The sequence below is a fragment of the Thalassophryne amazonica genome, chromosome 15 (genome assembly GCF_902500255.1).
Source record: "Thalassophryne amazonica chromosome 15, fThaAma1.1, whole genome shotgun sequence".
Classification (NCBI taxonomy): Eukaryota; Metazoa; Chordata; class Actinopteri; order Batrachoidiformes; family Batrachoididae; genus Thalassophryne; species Thalassophryne amazonica.
In genome coordinates, this window is record NC_047117.1 from 49,587,690 (window position 1) to 49,613,873 (window position 26,184).

General features: G+C 45.7%; 1 protein-coding gene across 3 annotated transcripts in view; it reads right to left on the reverse strand.

The window, feature by feature from the left end:
- Window positions 1-26,184, reverse strand: part of pnpla6 (patatin-like phospholipase domain containing 6) — a 224,248-nt gene that overhangs the window by 170,938 nt on the left and 27,126 nt on the right. The gene's annotated exons all lie outside the window — the stretch shown is intronic.

Genomic DNA, 26,184 nt, shown 5'->3' on the forward strand with positions numbered 1-26,184 from the left:
TAAGCCCTCTGGAGCCGTACGGAGGTTGTGTTGAGACGTGCGCAGACTTCCTGATGCAGTGTTCGCTCGTCTTTGCACAGCGTCCCATCATGTACGTGTCTGATGCCAGCCGGGTGGCTTATGTAATAAACCTGCTTTGAGGAGAGGCATGCGCCTGGGCTACGGCGCTCTGTGAACAGAATTCACGGCTCCTGACAACATATACTGGGTTTGTGCGGGAGTTCAAACAAGTGTTTGATCACCCCAATAGAGGCGAGACTGCTTCGAATGTGCTGCTGTCAATGAGACAGCGGCGTCGGAGTGCAGCCGAGTATGCAGTCGACTTCCGCATCGCGGCAGCGAAGTCCGGCTGGAATACTGTTGCACTCAGTGCCGCCTTCGTAAACGGACTGTCTCCGGTCCTGAAGGAGCATCTGCTGGCTAAGGACGAGCCGCGGCATTTTGACGGGCTTATCGACATGGTTATACGGTTAGACAACCGACTAGAAGAACATCGTCGGGAGCGGGGCGAAGGGCGTGGCCGGGCACGAGCCGTCCCTCTTCCTTCCAGGTCCGAAAGGGTGCCGCCGTCCCCACACTCCACTGCCAGAGAGCTCCATGTGGCAACAGCTCCCCCTGACAAAGCTATGGACACGAGCAGGGCCTAAGTGAAATCAAATAACAGACAACGGAGGCTGGCCCACAGGGAATTTTTTTCTGTGGCTCGAGTGAGCACATACAGAAGAATTGCCCCAAGCGGTTAAACTACAACGCCCGCCCTTAGAGACTGGGCTGAGGGTGGGCCATAATACTCACGCGAGGAAACCCCGTAAATCCACACGCATCCCAGTTACGATCCTGAGTGGGGATCTAAACCTTCACGCCCCAGCACTGGTGGACAAGGGGTCGGAGGGGAATCTGCTGGACAGCAGATGGGCAAAGGAAGTTGGGCTCCCTCTAGTGGCCTTACCGTCACCATTGTCGGTACGGGCACTAGATGGCACCCTTCTCCCATTAATCACACACCAGACACAGCCAGTGACATTGGTTGTGTCTGGGAATCACAGTGAGGAGACTGTGTTTTATGTAACACCTTCTACCTCCCGAGTGATTTTGGGTTTTCCATGGATGTTAAAACACAATCCCCGGATTGACTGGCCATCTGGGGTTGTGACGCAGTGGAGCGAAACCTGCCACCAGGAGTGTTTAGGATCCTCGGTTCCACCCGGTGTGACAGCTAAGGAAGAGGTTCTAGTCCCCCCCAATTTGGCAGCAGTGCCAGCCAAGTACCATGACCTTGCTGACGTCTTCAGCAAGGATCTGGCACTCAAGCTGCCTCTGAACCGTCCGTACGACTGTGCCATTGATTTGATACCGGGCGCTGAGTACCCATCCAGCAGGCTGTACAACCTCTCACGTCCGGAACGCGAATCAATGGAGACCTACATCCGGGACTCGTTAGCTGCCGGGTTGATCCGGAACTCCACCTCCCCGACGGGTGCTGGTTTCTTTTTTGTGGGCAAGAAAGACGGCGGACTCCGTCCATGCATTGATTACAGAGGGCTGAACGAGATCACGGTTCGCAACGGATACCCGTTACCTCTGTTAGATTCAGTGTTCACTCCCTTGCATGGAGCCCAAATTTTCACTAAACTGGATCTTAGGAATGCTTATCACCTGGTTCGGATCCGGAAGGGAGACGAGTGGAAGACGGCATTTAACACCCCGTTAGGTCACTTTGAGTACCTGGTCATGCCGTTAGGCCTCACCAATGCACCCGCAACGTTCCAAGCGTTGGTTAATGAAGTCTTGCGGGACTTCCTGCATCGGTTTGTCTTTGTATACCTTGACGATATTCTCATCTTCTCCCCGGATCCTGAGACTCATGTGCAGCATGTACGTCAGGTCCTGCAGCGGTTGTTGGAGAACCCGTTGTTTGTGAAGGGCGAGAAGTGCAAGTTCCACTGCACTTCTTAGTCCTTCCTGGGGTTTATAATCTCCTCCAACTCCGTCACCCCTGATCCGGCCAAGGTTGCGGCGGTGAGAGATTGGCCCCAACTGACAAGAAGTAGGAAATTGCAGCAGTTCCACGGCTTTGCAAATTTCTACCGGAGGTTCATAAAGGGCTATAGCCAGGTAGTTAGCCCCCTGATGGCCCTAACCTCCACTAAAGTCCCCTTCACCTGGTCGGATCGGTGCGAAGCCGCGTTTAGGGAGTTGAAACGCCAGTTCTCAACTGCACCAGTTCTGGTGCAGCCCGATCCCAATCGCCACTTTGTAGTTGAAGTAGATGTCTCTGACTCAGGGATAGGAGCCATGCTGTCCCAGAGTGGGGAGTCCGACAAGGTTTGCCATCCTTGTGCCTATTTTTCCCGCAGGTTGAGCCCGGTTGAAAGGAACTATGACGTCGGCAATCGGGAACTTCTTGCGGTGAAAGAGGCCCTTGAGGAGTGGAGACACCTGTTGGAGGGAGCTGTGGTGCCATTTATGGTTTTCACGGACCATCGGAACCTGGAATACATCCGGACCGCTAAGCGTCTGAACCCCAGGCAAGCCCGCAGGTCACTGTTCTTCGGGCGTTTTGACATCCAGATCACATACCGCCCCGGGACCAAGAATCAACGATCCGACGCCCTGTCCCGGGTACATGAGGAGGAAGTCAAGACCAAGCTGTCGGATCCACCGGAAACCATCATCCCCGAGTCCACTGTCGTGGCCACCCTCACCTGGGACATGGAGAAGACCGTCCGGCAGGCCCTGGCACGGAACCCGGACCCGGGGACTGGCCCAAAAAACAAACTGTACGTCCCACCAGAGGCCAGAGATGCCGTCCTCGAATTCTGTCATGGTTCTAAGCTCTCCTGCCACCCAGGTGTGCGAAGAACCGTGGCAGTGGTCCGGCAGCGCTTCTGGTGGGCGTCTATGGAAGCCGACGTCCGGGATTATGTCCAGGCCTGTACCATCTGCACCAGGGGCAAGGCCGATCATCACAAAGCACAAGGACTCCTCCAGTCGTTACCTGTGCCTCATCGCCCCTGGTCCCACATCGGCCTGGACTTCGTCACAGGCCTCCCCTGTCCCATCCTCACGATAGTGGACCGGTTCTCCAAGGCGGCCCACTTCGTGGCCCTCCCGAAGCTCCCGACGGCCCAGGAGACAGCAGACCTCCCGGTCCACCACGTCGTGCGTCTGCATGGGATTCCATCCGACATCGTCTCTGACCGTGGTCCCCAGTTCTCCTCGCAAGTCTGGAGGAGTTTCTGTATCTGGTGGACTGGGAGGGTTACGGACCCGAAGAGCACTCCTGGGTGAAGAGGAGCTTCATCCTGGACCCGGCCCTCCTGGCCGACTTCTACCAACGCCATCCCGACAAGCCGGGTCAGGCGCCAGGAGGCGCCCGTTTGGGGGGGGGGTCCTGTTATGTGGGCCGCCAGAAGAGGAGATACTGCTGGCCCAAAACCAGAGGGCGCCCTGCCTGAAAGCGGGCTTCAGGCACCAGAGGGCGCAGCCACCTCCCTGGAACACCTACAGACAGCTGTCAGTCATCACATCAGCTGTAATTCATCACCCCTCATCAGCCCAACATAAAAGCCTAGAAAAGGGAACACTTGATTTTTGTCGTGTTCCCTGTAACACTTGGCTCTCTGTTGGGACTGTTTACACTGAGACTGCTACCTGCTGCTTTGGACTTGAATTAACAGTCTTTTTCAAGACTTTTTTACTTTTTTACCTTTTTACTTTTTTTTTTTTTTACTTTTTTACTGTGCTCCAACGCCTAAGGAAGACCTCTAACGGTCGAAACATCGCGACGGAGCACTTTTATCTGCTAACTTTCATCAGCGTTGGCAAGCTAACTAGCTTGCTAACGCTTTCGTTTTTTATTTATTTATTTATTTATTTTTTTTCTCTTTTAGCACTGTTGTCGTGCGTTGCCTGTGCTGCTTCATGGCCTGTTTGGTGCCTTGATTGGGGCACTCCTTCTGCTGAATCACCTTTAAATTATTTACACATTATTCACTTTGTGTGTTTTTAGGAATCCGCTAGGTTGCGTAGCTACTAGCTCTTAGCCGATTTAGCATGGCGGCTTCTCCTGTCTCTCCCGTACTTTTCTGCTCTGGGTGTGAAATGTTTAGTTATTCCTCGGCCTCCTTTAGCGGTAACGGTACTTGTAATAAGTGCAGCTTAATCGTAGCTTTGGAGGCCAGGCTGGGCGAATTGGAGACTCGGCTCCGCACCGTGGAAAATTCTACAGCTAGCCTGGCCCCTGTAGTCGGTGCGGACCAAGGTAGCTTAGCCGCTGTTAGTTCCCCCCTGGCAGATCCCGGGCAGTCGGGAAAGCAGGCTGACTGGGTGACTGTGAGGAGGACGCGTAGCCCTAAACAGAAGCCCCGTGTACACCGTCAACCCGTTCACATCTCTAACCGTTTTTCCCCACTCGACGATACACTCGCCGAGGATCAAACTCTGGTTATTGGCGACTCTGTTTTGAGAAATGTGAAGTTAGCGACACCAGCAACCATTGTCAATTGTCTTCCGGGGGCCAGAGCAGGCGACATCGAAGGACATTTGAAATTGCTGGCTAAGGCTAAGCGTAAATTTGGTAAGATTGTAATTCACGTCGGCAGTAATGACACTCGGTTACGCCAATCGGAGGTCACTAAAATTAACATTAAATCGGTGTGTAACTTTGCAAAAACAATGTCGGACTCTGTTGTTTTCTCTGGGCCCCTCCCCAATCGGACCGGGAGTGACATGTTTAGCCGCATGTTCTCCTTGAATTGCTGGCTGTCTGAGTGGTGTCCAAAAAATGAGGTGGGCTTCATTGATAATTGGCAAAGCTTCTGGGGAAAACCTGGTCTTGTTAGGAGAGACGGCATCCATCCCACTTTAGATGGAGCAGTTCTCATTTCTAGAAATCTGGCCAATTTTCTTGGATCCTCCAAACTGTGACTGTCCAGCGTTGGGACCAGGAGGCAGAGCTGTGGTCTTATAGATCTCTCTGCAGCTTCTCTCCCCCTGCCATCCCCTCATTACCCCATCCCTGTAGAGACGGTGCCTGCTCCCAGACCACCAATAACCAGCAAAAATCTATTTAAGCATTAAAATTTAAAAAGAAAAAATAATATAGCACCTTCAATTGCACCACAGACTAAAACAGTTAAATGTGGTCTATTAAACATTAGGTCGCTCTCTTCTAAGTCCCTGTTGGTAAATGATATAATAATTGATCAACGTATTGATTTATTCTGCCTAACAGAAACCTGGTTACAGCAGGATGAATATGTTAGTTAAAATGAGTCAACACCCCCGAGTCACACTAACTGTCAGAATGCTCGTAGCACGGGCCGTGGCGGAGGATTAGCAGCAATCTTCCATTCCAGCTTATTAATTAATCAAAAACCTAGACAGAGCTTTAATTAATTTGAAAGCTTGTCTCTTAGTCTTGTCCATCCAAATTGGAAGTCCCAAAAACCAGTTTTATTTGTTATTATCTATCGTCCACCTGGTCGTTACTGTGAATTTCTCTGTGAATCTGCTTAGCTCAGATAAGATAATTATAGTGGGCGATTTTAATATCCACACAGATGCTGAGAATGACAGCCTCAACACTGCATTTAATCTATTATTAGACTCTATCGGCTTTGCTCAAAAAGTAAATGAGTCCACCCACCACTTTAATCATATCTTAGATCTTGTTCTGACTTATGGTATGGAAATAGAAGATTTAACAGTATTCCCTGAAAACTCCCTTCTGTCTGATCATTTTTTAATAACATTTACCCTGATGGACTACCCTGCAGTGGGGAATAAGTTTCATTACACTAGACGTCTTTCAGAAAGCGCTGTAACTAGGTTTAAGGATATGATTCCTTCGTTATGTTCTCTAATGTCATATACCAACACAGAGCAGAGTAGCTACCTAAACTCTGTAAGGGAGTTAGAGTATCTCGTCAATAGTTTTACATCCTCTTTGAAGACAACTTTGGATGCTGTAGCTCCTCTGAAAAAGAGAGCTTTAAATCAGAAGTGTCTGACTCCGTGGTATAACTCACAAACTCGTAGCTTAAAGCAGATAACCCGTAAGCTGGAGAGGAAATGGCGTCTCACTAACTTAGAAGATATTCACTTAGCCTGGAAAAAGAGTTTGTTGCTCTATAAAAAAGCCATCCGTAAAGCTAGGACATCTTTCTACTCATCACTAATTGAAGAAAATAAGAATAACCCCAGGTTTCTTTTCAGCACTGTAGCTAGGCTGACAAAGAGTCAGAGCTCTATTGAGCTGAGTATTCCATTAACTTTAACTAGTAATGACTTCATGACTTTCTTTGCTAACAAAATTTTGACTATTAGAGAAAAAATTACTCATAACCATCCCAAAGATGTATCGTTATCTTTGGCTGCTTTCAGTGATGCCGGTATTTGGTTAGACTCTTTCTCTCCGGTTGTTCTGTCTGAGTTATTTTCATTGGTTGCTTCGTCCAAACCATCGGCATGTTTATTGGACCCCATTCCTGCCAGGCTGCTCAAGGAAGTCCTACCATTATTTAATGCTTCAATCTTAAATATGATCAATCTATCTTTGTTAGTTGGTTATGTACCACAGGCCTTTAAGGTGGCAGTAATTAAACCATTACTTAAAAAGCCATCACTTGACCCAGCTATCTTAGCTAATTATAGGCCAATTTCCAACCTTCCTTTTCTCTCAAAGATTCTTAAGAGGGTAGTTGTAAAACAGTTAACTGATCACCTGCAGAGGAATGGTCTATTTGAAGAGTTTCAGTCAGATTTTAGAATTCATCATAGTACAGAAACAGCATTAGTGAAGGTTACAAATGATCTTCTTATGGCTTCGGACAGTGGACTTATCTCTGTGCTTGTTCTGTTGGACCTCAGTGCTGCTTTTGATACTGTTGACCATAAAATTTTATTACAGAGATTAGAGCATGTCATAGGTATTAAAGGCACTGCGCTGCGGTGGTTTGAATCATATTTGTCTAATAGATTACAGTTTGTTCATGTAAATGGGGAATCTTCTTCACAGACTTAAGTTAATTATGGAGTTCCACAAGGTTCTGTGCTAGGACCAATTTTATTCACTTTATACATGCTTCCCTTAGGCAGTATTATTAGACGGTATTGCTTAAATTTTCATTGTTACGCAGATGATACCCAGCTTTATCTATCCATGAAGCCAGAGGATACACACCAATTAGCTAAACTGCAGGATTGTCTTACATGGTTAAGCATGGTGTCTAACCAGATCGTTACTCTGGATGGCATTTCCCTGATCTCTAGTAATACTGTGAGAAATCTTGGAGTCATTTTTGATCAGGATATGTCATTCAAAGCGCATATTAAACAAATATGTAGGACTGCCTTTTTGCATTTACGCAATATCTCTAAAATTAGAAAGGTCTTGTCTCAGAGTGATGCTGAAAAACTAATTCATGCATTTATTTCCTCTAGGCTGGACTATTGTAATTCATTATTATCAGGTTGTCCTAAAAGTTCCCTAAAAAGCCTTCAGTTGGTTCAGAATGCTGCAGCTAGAGTACTGACGGGGACTAGCAGGAGAGAGCATATCTCACCCGTGTTGGCCTCTCTTCATTGGCTTCCTGTTAATTCTAGAATAGAATTTAAAATTCTTCTTCTTACTTATAAGGTTTTGAATAATCAGGTCCCATCTTATCTTAGGGACCTCGTAGTACCATATTACCCCATTAGAGCGCTTCGCTCTCAGACTGCGGGCTTACTTGTAGTTCCTAGGGTTTGTAAGAGTAGAATGGGAGGCAGAGCCTTCAGCTTTCAGGCTCCTCTCCTGTGGAACCAGCTCCCAATTCAGATCAGGGAGACAGATACCCTCTCTACTTTTAAGATTAGGCTTAAAACTTTCCTTTTCGCTAAGGCTTATAGTTAGGGCTGGATCGGGTGACCCTGGACCATCCCTTGGTTATGCTGCTTTAGACGTAGATTGTGGGGGGTTCCCATGATGCACTGTTTCTTTCTCTTTTTGCTCCGTATGCATCACTCTGTATTTAATCATTAGTGATCGATCTCTGCCCCCCTTCACGGCATGTCTTTTTCCTGTTTTTTTCCCTCAGCCCCAACCAGTCTCAGCAGAAGACTGCCCCTCCCTGAGCCTGGTTCTGCTGGAGGTTTCTTCCTGTTAAAAGGGAGTTTTTCCTTCCCACTGTTGCCAAGTGCTTGCTCATAGGGGGTCGTTTTGACCGTTGGGGTTTTTCATAATTATTGTATGGCCTTGCCTTACAATATGGAGTGCCTTGGGGCAACTGTTTGTTGTGATTTGGCGCTATATAAGAAAAAAGTTGATTGATTGAAAAGACGTCACATCCCTGCCGAGAAATTGTCTTACCCGACAGGTAAACCTCTCAGCCGTCTCTGTGCTGTACGCACATATTTGCTTCTGAACTCCTTGCAGTTAACCTTCTGAATACTTACAGCTTAGAGCTGGTTTTGTGGGAATTTGGAGGAGCTGGCGTTTTCCACTCCTAAATTTCCTGAGTATTACATTAGGCACTGCACGTATTCAGTTTTCCTGCTACCTCGGAGTGGCGGATTATTCCCTCAGGAAGGGACTGTGACTGTCTGTGCTGAACTGTTTGCTGGGTGTGCACACACCCACTTGATCTGTTTGTGCTTCCTGCCAGCAGTACCCGATCCGACAGCTGGAGGCGGTGGCCACCTGGGGACTGAAGACTTGGCGGCTCTGGTGTTTTGCAGGTCTCCGCTAGCAGTGGAAATCGTGTGGGGCCGGGATCTTCTCTGGAGAGGCATCTCCTATCCTCGAGCCTGCCCGCACGTCACCAACTGTTTAATTGACTGTTGTCTAAAATCGTATCTGTATACCGTTGTGCACATTTCACAACATTAAATTGTTATGTTTTGTATTTCCATTGTCTGTTCATTTACGCCCCCTGTTGTGGGTCCATGTCACTACACTTTCCCAACAGCTAATAAGAGTTATGCTTGTATCACAAGTCAAGACAAAGAAACTGAGAAACTGACAAGACACAGACCATCAAACAAGAAAATTATGAAGTCAATAAAAAAAAAATAATAATAATTAAGACTCTCAAGACTACACAAAATCAGAAAGGAAATAAAAAAATCAAAAAGAAAAAAGTGACAAATAACTGTAAAGACTTTAGTTATAAGTAAATGAAAATATCACATCCGGCAAACAAGAATAAAATGAACTGTTACTGAAATACAAGGGTTTGAGATTCACTGGACAAATACAGTTAGTCAATCCCATCATTTAAAATGTCCAAGCCTGTGCAGTGTTGTAATTAAACAATAATAATTCTCAAGCATGACTTCTCCCTTTGATATAAATAACTGAGTGGGCAAACAGGCCATCACTCTTCAAGAAAAAAAAAAAAAAAAACCTTGCCAGCCTTAAGCAAACTTTTCTTTGTTCTCAGCTCTGACAAATGAATTTGCCACTACATTAATTTTATACTCATTTTGTACATGATTCCCGCACTGCAGTATGTCAAATCAAATCAATTTTATTTATATAGCGCCAAATCACAACAACAGTTGCCCCAAGGCGCTCTATATTGTAAGGCAAAAGCCATACAATAATTACAGAAAAACCCCAACGGTCAAAACGACCCCCTATGAGCAAGCACTTGGCGACAGTGGGAAGGAAAAACTTCCTTTTAACAGGAAGAAACCTCCAGCAGAACCAGGCTCAGGGAGGGGCAGTCTTCTGCTGGGACTGGTTGGGGCTGAGGGGAGAGAATCAGGAAAAAGACATGCTGTGGAAGACAGCAGAGATTAATCACTAATGATTAAATGCAGAGTGGTGCATACAGAGCAAAAAGAGAAAGAAACACTCAGTGCATCATGGGAACCCCCCAGCAGTCTAAGTCTATAGCAGCATAACTAAGGGATGGTTCAGGGTCACCTGATCCAGCCCTAACTATAAGCTTTAGCAAAAAGGAAAGTTTTAAGCCTAATCTTAAAAGTACAGAGGGTGTCTGCCTCCCTGATCCGAATTGGGAGCTGGTTCCACAGGAGAGGAGCCTGAAAGCTGGAGGCTCTGCCTCCCATTCTACTCTTAAAAATCCTAGGAACTACAAGTAAGCCTGCAGTCTGAGAGTGAAACGCTCTATTGGGGTGATATGGTACTAAGAGGTCCCTAAGATAAGATGGGACCTGATTATTCAAAACCTTATAAGTAAGAAGAAGAATTTTAAATTCTATTCTAGAATTAACAGGAAGCCAATGAAGAGAAGCCAATATGGGTGAAATATGATCTCTCCTTCTAGTCCCCGTCAGTACTCTAGCTGCAGCATTTTGAATTAACTGAAGGCTTTTCAGAGAACTTTTAGGACAACCTGATAATAATGAATTACAATAGTCCAGCCTAGAGGAAATAAATGCATCAGCATCACTCTGAGACAAGACCTTTCTAATTTTAGAGATATTGCGCAAATGTAAAAAAGCAGTCCTACATATTTGCTTAATATACACATTGAAGGACATATCCTGATCAAAAATGACTCCAAGATTTCTCACAGTATTACTAGAGGTCAGGGTAATGCCATCCAGAGTAAGGATCTGGTTAGACACCATGTTTCTAAGATTTGTGGGGCCAAGCACAATAACTTCAGGTTTATCTGAGTTTAAAAGCAGGAAATTAGAGGTCATCCATGTCTTTATGTCTGTAAGACAATCCTGCAGTTTAACTAATTGGTGTGTGTCCTCTGGCTTCATGGATAGATAAAGCTGGGTATCATCTGTGTAACAATGAAAATTTAAGCAATACTTTCTAATAATACTGCCTAAGGGTAGCATGTATAAAGTGAATAAAATTGGTCCTAGCACAGAACCTTGTGGAACTCCATAATTAACCTTAGTCTGTGAAGAAGATTCCCCATTTACATGAACAAATTGTAATCTATTAGATAAATATGATTCAAACCACCACAGCGCAGTGCCTTTAATACCTATGGCATGCTCTAATCTCTGTAATAAAATTTTATGGTGAACAGCATCAAAAGCAGCACTGAGGTCTAACAGGACAAGCACAGAGATGAGTCCACTGTCTGAGGCCATAATGTATGTGAATGGGAATGCTGATTTGGGGGTTGGCTGGGACTAAGGTGGTGTCAGGCACGGACAAGATGGCCATACCCCGAGCCGCCTTATTTAACCCTCTGGGATCCGAGGACATTTTTTGGACAGTTCACTCGCCCGGAATAAATGTTTTATTATTGCTGTTAACAGCTCTCACTGCATCCCACAATCAAGTTTTATGTCTCTTTATTCCAGGACAACCTGTGCTTTCATAATATATATGCTTTTGTTGTGTTTTATAAGTGTAATAAAGGTTTACAATCAAAAATAAGAAAGGAAAAAGTAAAGCGGTAAATAACTTTCCACACACATTTATTCAAAACACACCGCAAACTATAATAAACAACTGTTTTGACACTTTAGAAAGGTAATTTGAGGTCTTGTGTGAAATACTGTACAACAAAAAGGTTTAAACAATAAACACAAATGTACATTTTGAACAATATATATAAAATGTCTATGCATTTTATTTGTCTCATCTCAAAGCAATTTCTCTCTGCTATTACACAAAGGTTACATCACAAACTCCTACTGTGTTTTGGAATGTTCTGTGCTGATCCTAAAGCAGCTTTCATTCACACTTTGGCCCACTTTGGCTCCTTATAGTCTGAGGAGCGGCCCTCCCCCTCGCTCCACTGATATGGTAAACAGTGCTTTACGCAGAGAAAGCAACAGAGTTATCCAGTAACATTCACATGCAAACTAGTGAAGCAATCCTGATAGTTACACACTCTTTGTTTGAGCATGTGAGAGTGTCATCAGAGGCTCTCTTTAGCCCCCACACAGAGCCCTACAGGTGCCCACAACTGCAGAGGGAAGGGCTAAAAGCACAACAACTTGTACGGAAAGCCCTCACAGTATGTGGGTACCCACGTTGGTCCCTGGACAAAGTGCAGAAGTCCCAGAAAACAAAGAGAACAGATAGACAGGAGACGGAGACAAAAAGAAGTGGAGTGTCTCTCCCTTATTTAGCAGAAGTAGGGGAAAAACTACAGAGGATCTTCAGACAGCACAAAATCCCAGTTTACTTTAAACCGGTTAACACCTTGAGACAGAAATTAGTTCACCCTAAGGACAGGATCCTTAGTTACACACAGAGCAATGTAGTGTATTCTATCAGATGTCAGGAAAACTGTAACGAACACTACATAGGTGAGACTAAGCAACCTTTACACAAAAGGCTATACCAGCACCGCAGAGAAGGCGCAAATGGACCTCAGTCTGCAGTTCATCTCCACCTGAAAGACACTAACCACACGTTTGAGGACAAGGAAGTTAAAATCTTAGCCAGAGAGAAGAAATGGTTTGAGAGAGGTGTCAAGGAAGCATTCTTTGTGAAACAGTTGAAACCCAGCCTTAACCGGGGAGGGGGTCTGAGACATGCTTTGTCCCCTGTTTACAATGGGGTACTCAGGTCAAAACAGTTTCAGTCTTTTGTTCATGGTAATGAGTCATTCACGTCATCAGGAGAGTCGTCAAGGGATCCATCAGGAGAGGCTTCCGTCCCATCATTAGGAGGGACAGCTGCCCTGTCATTAGGAGGGCACTAACTAGAGCACAATAGGTGCTAATTAAAGCTATTGTTTAGTCATAGCAGTCGGCCTCTCGGTAGGAGGGGTCTGGTTAGGTTTACTAAACTCCAGCTTTTGTTGGCTTCTGTTTTTTTTTTTTCTTCTCTACAAGAGTCAAGACAGAAGTCAGACTACCAGAGCAAGAATTTTAGCTGAGGAAGCTTCTGCGATTTCAAGCGAAACGTCCTCGCGTCAAGGAACCCAGTCCAGTTGAAGATTCAAGCTTCTCCACCATACAAATACAAATAGCTGCATCCCTAAAATAAATTCCATTCAAGAAATAGATATTGCAGTTTTCATGTGTGCAAATCAAAACATTTTTTGACTGAACATTTTCCCAGTAAAACATAAGGGTCATTCTTTATGAACTCAACCAAAGTCCAGAAATTGCCCATGAATTTGTATATCTGCAGATACTATTCTGATACCAGAGCTCCAGTGGCTATAATATCATTATTATCATAATTGTTGGTTTTATATGAGGATATTTTGTAATCTCAGTTATACAGCTTCATGATGAAGTGTTTAGAGGAGGATTTAATTAAAGTGAACCTGAAAGTTCAGCTACAATTTGTCAGAAGGCACATCTAAGATGCAAGCCTAGATTTGATGTTTTGGTGACAGAATTAAGTACTTTTTTAAACAGACTTTAATAGACTTATTTTTTATAGACTTAAAAGAGAAAAGACAACACTGTCTCTCTCTCCCTCTCTCTCTCTCTCCCCTTCTCAATTTTCAATTTCAATGGAGCTTTATTGACATGGGAAACATATGTTTACATTGCCAAAGCAAGTGTTAGAGTAAAAATTACAAATTAAGTCCTCTCCCTCTGTCTCACTTGCTCGCTTTGCTCTCTCTCTTGCTCTCTCTCTCTCTCTCTCTCTCCCTCTTGCTCTATCTCTGTCGCTTGCTCGCTCTCCTGCTAAAAGCAACTTTGGAACTTTTTGGAAACATAACGCCTTTCAGCTGTAAAATAAACCATAAATTTATAAATGTATCATCAGCTATGCCCAAAGGAACTCGGGATTAATACTGAAGGATTTTGATGGGAGTATTTTTTTTTTTTCATTCAGAGCACAGAAACTGTTCAGCTGTGCACCTCAGCTGCACTCTCAGCAGCTACCATTTCACAGCCTTGGGTCGCTGAAGCAGCTGACTTTTCAGCGCATTTTCAGTTCATTTGTCAGAAAATCCATGTTCGGTGGCACATACATACAATTTGAACCCAAAAGCCAGGCAGAAATTTGGCTAGAAGACTGCTCCTCAGTTGCAGAAGAGAATTCTCTCAAACAGTTCAGCTTCAGTTCAGAAAGCTCCCCCTGCCCCCTTGTCTCCTCATACTTAGCAGCAAACAAAGCAGAGAGCATGCAGCAGCAGTTGAGAGGGTTCACAGATGGTATCGTAAAATGACGCAGGATGGTATTTTCCAGTACTTAATTACGGTATCAGAAGCCGATACTGATACTGGATTGGATCGGTCCCATCCTTATTTTCAACATTAAATTCAAATTTCTCCACATAATGTGGAGTTGCATCAGGAAGGGCATCCAACGTAAAACGTGCCAATTCAACATGCTGATCCACCTCGGACTTCCTGTGGTGACCCCGAGTGCAAAACAAGGGCGCAGCCGAAGGGACTTACTATAAATTCAAATGTCCACAAAGTCCACAATCCAGATCAAATCTGGATCAACCTTTAGGCAATAGTGAGTACCACCTCACTTCAAATATGAGAGTGGCTGGGGCATGGTGGATTAGATATAATGTAAAATATACATTAAATGGAGTTTCAATGTTAAATTTAAATGGCCACAAAATCTGTAATCTGGATCAGATCCGGATCAACCCATAAAGGATACCATCCTACATAATACTCTCAAATATGAAAGAAATTTGATCTTTTTTGACAGTTATGAATTTTTGAAAATTCATTCCATGTTAAAGATAGGGATTTTCCCATTTTCCAAGATTTTTCCTGACTTTGACTTTGACCTTTAAATTGAGTCAGTTCTTGCCTATCGGGATATGAATCTTCAGTACAAATTCATAATGATATATGAAAATTGTGGCTCCAGGCTGTTCAAAAACAAACACTGGTGAAAACATAACCTCCACGCAACTTTGTTAGCAGAGGTAATAACAACAGACTAAATGCCAGTAATAAAAAATGCACTTCAACAATGCACAAAAATCCTAAATGAAACAGCTCATAACACAGAAAAAGGTGTGACTTATAGTGCAGTGCAACTTATATTTGTTTTTTTCCTCTTCAAGAGGCAGGTGCGACTTATACTCCGATGCAACGTATACTCCAGAAAATAGGGTACATCTTAATTTTATATTCTAAAGTATCGCCTGTGTCATGGGGCCAGGCAGCACAGGAATGTAATGAGCCTTTTCATGAAAATGATAAATTAAAGCTGCCTCTACACATACAGGAGCATGATGCTCAGAATTAGTCAATGCTGCGTCATCAAACAGAGCAGACGATTAAAGTAACAAGGCATTTAATGGCTTTATGGCTTTGACACTTAAACAAAATTGATCTGACACTGCTCTATGACTTTTCTTTTTTGCCAGGGTTTTATATTTATTTACCAATAATAACATTTCATCACAAATGGCTCTCTCTGACTCCACTGTAAGCGAAGTGTTGTGACACAATGCTTTGTAAGAGTCAGACTTGGCTAATGCACGCTGCACATACCAAGCTGCAAATCAGTTTCTGCTGCAGCTACTGTTGTGTTTTTTCATGCTTGGAATTCAACAACAGTTGTGTAAAAACTGCATAGTAGAAAAATGAGTATGGTAGCACTTTAACAATCTGATTTTGACTTGGTACAGAACCTTCGGGTGCAGAGAGAACTGGGTGGTGGTCGAGGGTGGGTGGCCCGGTCCATGCTCACAGCCCCTGGCTGTTGGGACGTGGAATGTCACCTCTCTGGGGGGGAAGGAGCCTGAGCTTGTGTGGGAGGTTGAGAGATACCGACTAGAGATAGTCGGGCTCACCTCCACGCACAGCTTGGGCTCTGGTACCCAACTCCTGGAGAGGGGTTGGACGCTTCATTTTTCTGGCGTTGCCCACGGGGAGAGGCGGACAGCTGGGGTCGCATTGCTTATTGCTCCCCAGCTCAGTTGCCATGTGTTGGAGTTCACTCCGGTGAACGAGAGGGTCGCGTCCCTACGCCTTTGGGTAGGGGACAGGTCTCTCACCGTTGTCTAGGCCTACCGGCCGAGCAACAGTGCAGAGTACCCGACCTTCCTGGAGTCCCTGGGAGGGGTACTAGATAGCGCTCCTAAACCCGAGTGGTGTTCAGTTGTTGGACTTCTGTGCTAGTCACAGTTTGTCCATCACGAACACCATGTTCGAGCACAAGGGTGTCCATAAGTGCACGTGGCACCAGGACACCCTGAGCCGGAGGTCGATGATCGACTTTGTAGTCGTATCATCTGACCTTCGGCCACGTGTCTTGGACACTCGAGTGAAAAGAGGGGCAGAGCTGTCGACCGATCACCACCTGGTGGTGAGTTGGATCCGCTGGGAGGGGAGGAAGCCGGTCAGACCTGGCAGGCCCAAATGTATCGTGAGGGTCTGCTGGGAACGACTGGCGGAACCCTCTGTCAGCGATGGTCTTCAACTCCCACCGTCCGGAGAGCTTCCCCCAGATCCCTTGGGAGGTTGGAGACATGGAGGTCCGACGTGGGACCATGTTCTCCACCTCCATTGTCGATGCGGCCACTCGTAGCTGTGGTCACAAGGTCCTCTGGTGCCTGTCGTAGCAGCAATCCCCGAACCCGGTGGTGGACACCAAAAGTAAGGGATGCCGTCAAGCTGAAGAAGGAGTCCTACTTATCTTTGTTGGTAGGTGGGACCCCAGAGGCAGCTGACAGGTACCGGCAGGCCAAGCGTGCCGCAGCCCGTGCGGTCGCAGAGGCAAAAACTCGGGTCTGGGAGGAGTTCGGGAAGGCCATGGAGGAGGACTATCGGTCGGCCTCAAAGAGATTCTGGCAAACCGTCCGACGCCTCAGGAGACGGAAGCAGCTCTCCACCAGCACTGTTTACGGTGTGGGTGGGGAGCTGTTGACCCTGACTGGGGATGTTGTTGGGCAGTGGAAGGAATACTTCGAGGATCTCCTCAATCCCATCATCACGTCTTCCAAAGAGGAAGCAGAGACTGGGGACTCAGAGGCGGACTCATCCATTACCCAGGCCGAAGTCACCGAGGTGGTTAGAAAGCTCCTCGGTGGCAAGGCTCCTGGAGTGAATGAAATCCATCCTTAGTACCTTAAGTCTCTGGATGTTGTGGGACTGTCTTGGCTGACACGCCTCTGCAAAATCGCGTGGCGATCGGGGACAGTACCTCTGGATTGGCAGACCGGGGTGGTGGTCCTCTGTTTTAAGAAGGGGGACTGGAGGGTGTGTACCAACTATAGGGGGATCACATTCCTCAGCCTCCCTGGTAAGGTCTATTCCAGAGTACTGGAGATGAGAATTCGACCGATGGTCGAACCTGGGATTCAGGAGGGGCAGTGTGGTTTTCGTCCTGGTCACGGCACACTGGACCAGCTCTGCACGCTCCATTGGGTGCTCAAGGGTTCATGGGAGTTCGCCCAACCAGTCCACATGTGTTTTGTGGATCTGGAGAAGGCGTTCGACCCTGTCCCTCAGGGCGGCTTTGCTTGAGCTGCTGCCCCCGCGACCCGACTCCGAATAAAGCGGAAGACAATGTATGGATGGATGGACAGAACCTTCGGTGATATTTGCAAACTTACTACAAATGCGATTTCCAGAAAACACTTGCTGAATTTTGCAATCAGAAGCAGGAAACCGTAGCAGATCCATCCACAGTGACACACTCAATATCGGGGGTGATCAGGGTGAAAATCTGAAAAGTGTTAAGAGTTCTGCTAGTATTTTCGACCAATCAGAATGCAGCTCTGTTGCGTCTGCAGAAAACAGTGCAGTACGCACACGCACGGGTTTATATGCAGGTGCTGGTCATATAATTAGAATATCATGAAAAAGTTGATTTATTTCAGTAATTCCATTCAAAAAGTGAAACATTCATTCCACAAAGAGTGATATATTTCAGGTGTTTATTTCTTTTAATTTTGATGATTATAACTGACAACTCATGAAAATCCCAAATTCAGTATCTCAGAAAATTAGAAAATTGTGAAAAGGTTCAATATTGAAGACACCTGGTATCACACTCTAATCAGCTAATTAACTCAAAACACCTACAAAGGCCTTTAAATGGTCTCTCAGTCTAGTTCTGTAGGCCACACGATCATCATCTTTGACATAATCAACCATGAAATATGAATAAAAACTGAAAAGATATGGCATCAGAGGTATTGTGTCATACTGGATATCAAATCAAATCAATTTTATTTATATAGCGCCAAATCACAACAAACAGTTGTCCCAAGGCGCCTGATATTGTAAGGCAAGGCCATACAATAATTACGGAAAAACCCCAACGGTCAAAACGACCCCCTGTGAGCAAGCACTTGGCAACAGTGGGAAGGAAAAACTCCCTTTTAACAGGAAGAAACCTCCAGCGGAACCAGGCTCATGGAGGGGCAGTCTTCTGCTGGGACTGGTTGGGGCTGAGGGAGAGAACCAGGAAGTCTTTGTCAGCCTGGCTACAGTGCTGAAAAGAAACCTGGGGTTGTTCTTATTTTCTTCAATTAGTGATGAGTAGTAAGATGTCCTAGCTTTACAGAGGCTTTTTTATAGAGCAACAGACTCTTTTTCCAGGCTAAGTGAAAATCTTCTATATTAGTGAGACGCCATTTCCTCTCCAACTTACGGGTTATCTGCTTTAAGCTGCGAGTTTGTGAGTTATACCACGGAGTCAGGCACTTCTGATTTAAAGCTCTCTTTTTCAGAGGAGCTACAGCATCCAAAGTTGTCTTCAATGAGGATGTAAAACTATTGATGAGATACTCTATCTCACTTACAGAGTTTAGGTAGCTACTCTGCACTCTGTTGGTATATGGCATTAGAGAACATACAAAAGCCATACAATAATTACAGAAAAACCCCAACGGTCAAAACGACCCCCTGTGAGCAAGCACTTGGCGAGAGTGGGAAGGAAAAACTCCCTTTTAACAGGAAGAAACCTCCAGCAGAACCAGGCTCAGGGAGGGGCAGTCTTCTGCTGGGACTGGTTGGGGCTGAGGGGAGAGAATCAGGAAAAGACATGCTGTGGAAGAGAGCAGAGATCAACCACTAATGATTAAATGCAGAGTGGTGCATACAGAGTAAAAAGAGAAAGAAACACTCAGTGCATCATGGGAACCCCCCAGCAGTCTAAGTCTATAGCAGCATAACTAAGGGATGGTTCAGGGTCACCTGATCCAGCCCTACCTATAAGCTTTAGCAAAAAGGAAAGTTTTAAGCCTAAATGTATAAGTAGAGAGGGTGTCTGTCTCCCTGATCCGAATTGGGAGCTGGTTCCAGAGGAGAGGAGCCTGAAAGCTGAAGGCTCTGCCTCCCATTCTACTCTTAAAAACCCTAGGAACTACAAGTAAGCCTGCAGTCTGAGAGCGAAGCGCTCTATTGGGGTGATATGGTACTATGAGGTCCCTAAGATAAGATGGGACCTGATTATTCAAAACCTTATAAGTAAGAAGAAGAATTTTAAATTCTATTCTAGAATTAACAGGAAGCCAATGAAGAGAGGCCAATATGGGTGAGATATGCTCTGTCCTTCTAGTCCCCGTCAGTACTCTAGCTGCAGCATTTTGAATTAACTGAAGGCTTTTCAGAAAACTTTTAGGACAACCTGATAATAATGAATTACAATAGTCCAGCATAGAGGAAATAAATGCATGAATTAGTTTTTCAGCATCACTCTGAGACAAGACCTAATTTTAGAGATACTGCGCAAATGCAAAAAGTAGTCCTACATATTTGTTTAATATGCGCACTGAAGGACATATCCTGATCAAAAATGACTCCAAGATTTCTCACAGTATTACTGAAGGTCAGGGTAATGCCATCCAGAGTAAGGATCTGGTTAGACACCATGTTTCTAAGATTTGTGGGGCCAAGTACAATAACTTCAGTTTTATCTGAATTTAAAAGTAGGAAATTAGAGGTCATCCATGTCTTTATGTCTGTAAGACATTCCTGCAGTTTAACTAATTGGTGTGTGTCCTCTGGCTTCATGGATAGATAAAGGGTATCATCTGCGTAACAATGAAAATTTAAGCAATGCTTTCTAATAATACTGCCTAAGGGAAGCATGTATAAAGTGAATAAAATTGGTCCTAGCACAGAACCTTGTGGAACTCCATAATTAACCTTAGTCTGTGAAGAAGACTCCCCATTTACATGAACTAATTGTAACCTATTTGTAACACTTGCAAGGCTTTAGATTTAAATAAAGTGTATGTGATTATATTCATATGCAAGTGCAATTGTATACTGGTTCATCTCAGGAGGAAAATACTAAAACAGTGCCCAAATAAACACAACAATGTGCGGTGCAACCCAAATATCCTTTAGTGGTTGGGGATATTTACAGCAGGATGTTTACATATACAATATTTACAAAATTGTGCACTTCAAAATAAATGGCCTCAGGTCTAAAGTTCAGATTAAAAGTTCATGAAGAAATGAGCAATACACTCTGACACTCTGCCCTTAGAAATCCACTACTACAAAGTCCATGGTTGGGGAGAGTGTTCTCCTCAACACTAAATTGAACCGGGACCCAAAGGCCCGCCGTAGTCCAGCGCGTTGGAGGTGGTGGGAATGCGCAACAGTACAACAGAGAAGAAGGAAAAAATGGCCACAAGACCTCCTACCGCACCCTTAGTTCCAGTGGTCTCACAGTGGAGGGCGCACACACAGGCCCCGTACAACTGGCTTTTTTTTCTGGCAGTTACACGCCCTCAGTGATACCTGGCCGATCCCATTCATAAAAACATCAAAAGGGTGACGGTAGCGGTTCCACACAGACACCTGTAGCTTCTCAGCGTTCCAGTATTCCCCACGCACCTAGCCGGCCGGCGGCTACTACTGCGGATTTATTCACTAGAGCGCACCGGACTTCCGGATAGGATCGCAAAGGCTCATGGGAAATGTAGTTCACTCAACATGAAACGGGTATAAATAAAACCGGGCTACACCCTCCCCCCCAGACCATGCACGTCTCTGTGCATGTTGCGACCACAACGGATGGCTAACCGAGCTCAGAAGAAAAATTCACAGCCGAAGCTCATTGCAAAACATCAGTATACGCATCCGAGAGGTTGTGAAATAAGGTTTGGACTATCGAAATGAGAGGATTTCCTAACCCTGAATAATTGAGGCGATTTGGCGGAACTCATTGTCGACCCGAACAACGTAATAAAACACCGCCATTGCTCTCAGGAGACGCAACGTGATTAGGAACACTCAGTCCCATAGATGCATCAGATTGGTCATGGATAGAGTCGGTAACTAGCGTAACTGGCAGCTCTTCTGGAGATACAGAAAGAGTTAACTCTCCCTCAGCAGCCTCTGGGAGAGTAGGGATGAAACTGCCAGATCCGTTCACTTCACCGGACACATCCACAAAGTCCGTCAAATCCTCCACACTTTCATGTGCTTCTTCCCCTTGAATATCACCTCCAGTTGGCAAAATTTCAAGTGAGCGATTAAGATCTAGCGTTGAAGCAATTGGAATGCTTGGCTTGTCCTCAAATCTGACTGGAAGAACTCCCACCCCATCATGAGGTGTTGGAAGAATGGGAATTGAACCAACTGGCCCAGCAACTTCATCACTTGGGGCCTCTGCACTCAATTCCAAAAATCCAGTCGGACAGTAGGAGACATTTGGGGACAGGCTCTCATCATCCGAGTTGACGGATTCATGGTATTGACACGGCCGACTATGTGTCTGGGGTCTTCGCACCAGAGCAGTGGAAAGCCTCTCCTGGTGAGTCTTTGCTGGAAGAAACCCACAGGGAAGAAGTAAATCTCTATGAAGGGTACGTAATGGTCCTTCATGGGCCTCAGGCCTTACAGTGTAAACTGGAAGATTTCCAGCACATTTAACAACAACGTACACTTCAGGCTCCCATTTGTCCTCCAATTTATGCTTCCCCCAGATCCTAACGTTGCGAACAAGCACTCTGTCCCCAACATCTAGCTTACAGGGCATCACATGGCGGTTGAAGCGAGTTTTATTTCGCTCCGCAGACTTGAGTGCATTGCGAGAGGCCAGTTGGTAACACTCCTCAAGATGAGACTTCAAGGTTGTGACATACTCTGTGTGCATAGTTGTGAGATTCTCACGGACAGGCAAACCAAAAGCTAAATCGACGGGGAGTCGTGGCGTCCTACCAAACATAAGCTCATAAGGTGTAAACCCAGTGACCTCATTGCGTGTGCAATTATAGGCATGCACAAGGGGCTTCACGTACTCCCGCCATATAGACTTCTGGTTTTGCTCGAGAGTGCCAAGCATACTGAGCAACGTCCGATTAAACCGCTCAACAGGGTTCCCACGTGGATGGTACGGTGTGGTGTGACTTTTCTTCATTCCCGTCACTTCACAGAGTTCCCAAATTAATTTGGACTCGAAATCTGGACCCTGGTCAGTATGCAATCGTTCTGGGATACCGAAATTCACAATAAAGTCATTCCACAAAACCTTTGCAACGGTTCGTGCTTTCTGGTTCGATGTAGGGACTGCGACAGAAAACTTCGTAAAATGATCTGTTAGAACAAGTACATCTTTGGTGTTACTGGAGTCAGATTCAATTGACAGAAAGTCCATACATAGCAATTCCAGGGGTCGAGAGGTCTTGATATTTACTAATGGAGCAGCCCTTTCGGGTACAGCTTTCCGGAGCACACATCGGGAGCATGTACAAACTTTCAGCTCCACATCGACAGCCATTTTGGGCCAAAAGAACCGCTGGCGAACCAGGTCCAATGTTCTTTCCACACCCATATGACCCATGTGGTTATGAAGGCTTGTGAGTACAAGAGAACGAAAATCAGGGGGCAGCACAAGTTGAAAATTTGCATGATCATCTTCCACTCTCCTTCTGTAGAGAACTCCATCCTGCATCTCCAGTTTGTTTAGCTCTCTCAATAACAATGGTAATTCAGGCAGTTCCCTCCGCAAAGCAGGCACCACCTTCTCCCCAGTCTCCAACTGCTGAACCACTTCAAATATTGCGGGATCTGCTTGTTGTTTATCTCTTAAATTGCTGTGAGAGAGTGGTGGGAGAATGGGCAACCCATGCAGGCCTTCAGAGGAGTAACAGTCTGGAATGGCAACATGAGCTGAGAGACACTCCACGAGGGTGACCGGAGGATAGGAGATCTGCAGATGAGGTGGCCCTCGCATCAAAAAGGCATCACAGATAGCATTCACAATCTCTGAAGACAACTCCTCTTCATGCACTGATTTGGCTACTCGCTGCTCGAGAAACTGCTGGATGAGCCCCTGCTCCTTCAATGAATGATCATCATCAGGACTTAATTCATGAGGCCGTCTGGATAACCCATCTGCATCATGATTATGGCGACATGCCCGGTATTGGAGCTTGAAAGAATAGGTAGACAGAGCCGCAAGCCAGCGATGGCTGGTAGCGTCCAATCGTGCAGAGGTTAAGATGTAGGTTAAGGGGTTACTGTCTATAACAACAGTGAAGTTAGCCCCATAGAGACAGTCATGGAATTTCTCCACCACGCTCCACTTCAGTGCCAAAAATTCTAACTTGTGAGCCGGATAATGAGACTTGCTATGCGATAATCCACGACTCGCATATGCAATGACACGAAGGACCCCCCCTGCTCCTGATACAAGGCAGCCCCCAGCCCAGTGATACTCGCATCAGTGTGAAGTATATAGGGCTGCTTGGGGTCAGCAAACCCAAGAATAGGGGCAGATGTAAGCTTGTCAATCAGCAACTCGAAAGCAGTCTGACATTCCGAGGCCCATCGCTTCCCAAAAGGCTCTTTTAGTAACAGGTAAGGAACCAACGGCTTCCGTGTCTTAGCAGACTTCCGAACTGGAGCATATCCCCTTGTGAGTTCATTCAATGGCTTGATGAAGGTTGCGTAGTCCTTGAACCGCCGATAATATCCGGCAAACCCCAGGAAGGAACGCAACTCTTTTAAATTGGTAGGAATTGGCCAGGATTTCAAAGCGTCAATCTTTCCGGGATCGGTTTCCACACTCTTCTCAGAGACGATATGGCCAAGGTACTTCACGGATGTCTGGAAAAACAGACATTTTTCTGGCGACAGCTTTAGGTCATAGTCCTTTAACCGTGAAAGCACTCTCAACAATCGCTTCTCATGCTCTTCCAGGGTGTCAGAGAAGATGATGATGTCATCAAGGAACACAAGGACTTCCTTGAGGTGTAAATCACCCATGCAACGCTCCATCAACCTCTGAAATGTGCTAGGTGCGTTTGTCACACCCTGTGGCATCTGACTGAATTCCCAAAACCCCAATGGGGTCACGAATGCAGTCTTAGCCTTGTCATCCTCGTTCATAGAGATCTGATAGTAACCAGATTTTAAGTCCAATACAGTGAACGCTTTTGAACCGGTGAGTGCAGAGAAAGACTCTTCGGGATTGGGAAGTGCATAGGCATCTTTCACAGTCTGAGAATTCAGCCTCCGATAATCTATACACAACTGAACATCACCGTTTCTTTTCCGAACCACCACAACGGGTGAAGAAAATGAAAAAGGTCCCGGAGATGGTTGCAAACCACCTCAAGATCATGGGGATGTATTGGCCGTGCACAAGACTTAAAAGGTGTATTGTCATGGAGAGTTATAGGATGACGGACCTGATCAGTACAGCCAAAATCCAAATCATGCCGTGAAAAGACTTCCGGCAATTGACGGAGTTGGCTTATGATGCGATCTTTCCACTCAGCTGGTATAGGAGAATTTCCAAAATTGAATTGTGGTGAGGCGTGTTCGGCACCAGTGGTAATATTGGCTTGTTGTGAGAAAACACTGACTGCTTCTCCAATTGTGGCAATGACTGTGTGAGATGGAATCAATACATCCTGCTCTGATTCGTTTGTCACCACAACAGGAACTTTATATGGAACACGTTTAGGAATGGAAATCAGGCTCATTTGGACGCATATTCCTCCAGGCAATGGAGAAGTTGGATGCTCAATAAGTGCCCATTGGGTAGCAGACAGGGTCCGTGTATCAACAGCACCCTCCAGCACAATGGTGTGACCAGCTGGGACCATTTGGGGTGTTTTACCCCTCAGCCTGATCACACCAAAGCGGCCATCTTGACTGCACCGGTGACGTAGTGCCAAGAGTTTTAGCACAGCACCATAGCCCTGAGACACTGGGTGGAAGTTAGGACAATCGGCTTGAAAATGCTGGGAATACAATGGCTCTAAGGTGTTCATCCCTATCAAACTGATGTCGGGCCTGTATCCACAACAACTAGAACAAGTGTAGGAACAGTAACCTCCAACCCTAAAAATGTCTAGGAAATGTAATTTCCACCTCCACGTAGCCCAAGTAGGGTACAGTCTGCCTCGCAGCTCCCTCCACATGGAGTAGATCTTCCAGGGGTTTGACAGGTTGATCCGAAAGAAATTTATTGTACAATGAGATGGGTATGGTTGTGACTTGAGAACCCGTATCCAGTAAACAAGAACACTCCCGTCCAGCGATCTTCACCAATGCAGTGCACTTTGAGTCAATGAGCCCCTGGGGTAAACGTGTCAAATATGGCCTTAAATTTACAGATTGGGTTATTTCTGCATACTGAGCAGTCTCCTCTGAGGGACATTTTTGGTCCGCTCCAGCCCCTGGTCGCCCCATACCAGAGACTGGGTCTAGTTTAACTTCCTCCTCGAAGTAAAACTGCTTTTTGATTGCACTGTTTTGCTGTACTGCTTTTTCTTGTGAGCCACTAAAGCTGAGTTTGGCTTATTGGAGCACTGGGGACGGATATGGCCGTACTCGCCACAACGGAAACATTAACCAGTCCTGGACTGTAAAGAAGCAGGCCTAGGAGGATGTTGGATTTCCGGTGCACATTTGGAACCAGGTGAAAAAGTGAAAGAAAACGACTTCTGTCCTGATTGACCAGTGGTTAAGAGGGAGAGATGTCTTTGGATATCCGCCACCTGTTTAGCCAACTGCTGTGTAATAGATGTGAGTGCTGCAATGGCTCTGCCTTCATCACTTCCAGCGTGTGCAACCTGAGCATGGGCAGCTAACCCTTCTGCTTCGTTGATCCAAGGTGCTGTTTCATGCGAAGACTCTTTGCAGCTTCACAATCTTCTTCAGTCCGCAAAAATAAGAGCAGTTGTGCAAAAGATGGGGGGTTACCCTTCTTTTGTTTTAATTGCAGCTCTGAAATAAGGGTATTATCCCAGCAGCCACGACAAAACTGGTTAAGCAAATGCCTATTCATTTCCATTTCCAAGACACCTCTTCGTTTTGCAACCAGGTTGAGAGCACACTGCAGATGTTGTAAATAAGCTGATGGACATTCTCCAGAGTCTTGGAAAGTGT